Genomic DNA, 2500 nt, shown 5'->3' with positions numbered 1-2500 from the left:
GTGGAGAATATAATATTTACATGTTAGAGGTTAATTTATCAAGGATTTTGATCTATTTGGTGCTGATGTGGCACAGTGTAGTGTTAAAAAAATAAAAGTAAATGAAGGATGCATATTTGCAAACAAGTATTGTCACAATACAAAATGTTGGGTTTTGAAATTACAATGCTAGTTTATATGTTATGAGATTAAAATTTCAGAGTCTAGGTTGTATGATTAAAAGAACAAAGTATGAGTTGAGGGGTTAGGGGTTAGGGGTTAGGGTTTAGGGTTTAGGGTTTTAGGGTTTGCATGGGGTATATAAACCTAGATTCTAGGATTCACATAGATTATATAAAGGGTTTAGAAAGTTGGGCTTGGAGTATGTAAAGAGAAGATAGATTTAAGAATTCACACAAACAAAAATAAATTGGATGTGGAGTGTGAAGGATGAAGAATTGAAGACATTAAGTTTCAGTGGTGATGGATTAGTTAGTGGGCAATGATTACCTGTACGATGCATTAGTTAGCAAGTCATTAACATATTTGTACAACCAATTGATTGCACACACACAAATTTATCTCCAAAGTGACATGTAAACGATTTAGTGGATTTTTGACATGACATGGACTACCACGTGGCAGCCACATCAGCAAGGTAACACGTGGCACTTGAAAAAATCAATTTAGTATTCTTCTGCCTTTTATTTTTCTACCTTATTCCAGTTAATTAAATTACTTTAATATTTTTAATTCACCAATTTATTTTTATTTTTATTTATATTTCTGTCTAGGCGCAAGACTGGGCGGCCAGCAAGGAGTCGAGACAGGGAGTTAATTTTAAAATTGATTTTTTAAAAAATGATTTATTTATTTATTTCCACCTATGCGGAAGACTGGGCGGCCAACGAGGAGTCGAGACAGCCAGGAGTCGGGACTTGGGCAAGGGAGCGGGACAAGAGGTCGGGACTCGCGGCGGGACAAGGAAGAGGAGGAGGAAGTCCGGGACTCGCGACGGGACTGGGACTCGCGCCGGGACTAGGGAGTCGCGGCGGGACAAGGAAGAGGAGGAGGAAGTCCGGGACTCGCGACGGGACTGGGACTCGCGCCGGGACTAGGGAGTCGCGGCGGGACAAGGAAGAGGAGGAGGAAGTCCGGGACTCGCGACGGGACTGGGACTCGCGCCGGGACTAGGGAGTCGCGGCGGGACAAGGAAGAGGAGGAGGAAGTCCGGGACTCGCGACGGGACTGGGACTCGCGCCGGGACTAGGGAGTCGCGGCGGGACAAGGAAGAGGAGGAGGAAGTCCGGGACTCGCGCCTGGGACTCGCGCCGGGACTAGGGAGTCGCGGCGGGACAAGGAAGAGGAGGAGGAAGTCCGGGACTCGCGCACGGGACTAGGGAGTCGCGGCGGGACAAGGAAGAGGAGGAGGAAGTCCGGGACTCGCCACGGGACTAGGGAGTCGCGGCGGGACAAGGAAGAGAAGGAGGAAGTCCGGGACTCGCGACGGGACTGGGACTCGCGGCAGGACAAGGAAGAGAAGGAGGAGGTCCGGGACTCGCGCCGGGACTAGGAAGAGGGGAGGAGGTCCGGGACTCGCGACGGGACTAGGAAGTGGGGAGGAGGTCCGGGACTCGCGCCGGGACTAGGGAAGAGGAGGAGGAGGAGGAAGGCCGGGACTGGGACTCGCGGCGGGAGTAGGTAGTGGGGAGGAGGTCCGGGACTCGCAGCGGGACAAGGAGGAAGTCGGGGAGGAGGGCCGGGACCAGGAGTCGCGGCGGGGATAGCAGGCAGGACAGGGAGGGTGGGTGGTCTTCCACAAAAAAAGTGTGTCTCGGAACTTCCTTAGTGCAGTAGGACGGGGGCCTGCCGAATCCCACAGAGAGTACTATGTGGGGAAGGGTTCCTCTGAAGCGTCTCGGGAAAAGTCGTGAGGGGGTGACGGTTGCTCGGTGCCTACGGGTCCCGACTGCTCGCTGCCTTCTTTGAGCCCAGTACCGACGTTCGCAGGGGGATACCTGGATACTACTGGGGTTACCTGGATACTTCTGGCGTGTTACCTTGGATCAGTGAGGAGTGGGGGTTAGTTTCCCGGCGACGCGACCCTCTGAGGAGGTCCCGCGGAGGGTCGCCGAGTATTATATGGTGAGCTGGCTGTCAAGGATTGTGAGTCCCGCTGCCAAAATTTTTTTTGGTGCGCGGGCGACTGGAAAAAGAGGGTTGGTCTTGTGCCGATACGCGTAACGTCGCAGCGAGTCCCAAGAGCTAGTAACCATTTTTGGCGGGGGGCGATGGCCTCGGTATTGTCAAGCCATTCTCTCATTCATTTGGGAGGGTGGGGAGAAGTGTTTGCCGAGGCCGTTCAAGCTCCGCCTGGTCGACCACCACTGTGACCGCCACCGCGCTCGATCTCTATTGCAAGCTCAGGTGAAATTCCTGATAAACTTGGAGGGGTGTGGGACGCGTTCGCAGTGTGGGCCGAGGAGTCATAACATCCCAGGTCGGAATGTGAAAATGGAAC

This window comes from Physcomitrium patens, chromosome 6, assembly GCF_059467195.1.
Source record: "Physcomitrium patens ecotype Gransden chromosome 6, ASM5946719v1, whole genome shotgun sequence".
NCBI classification, from domain to species: domain Eukaryota; kingdom Viridiplantae; phylum Streptophyta; class Bryopsida; order Funariales; family Funariaceae; genus Physcomitrium; species Physcomitrium patens.
Note: the sequence above shows the minus strand (reverse complement) of the source record.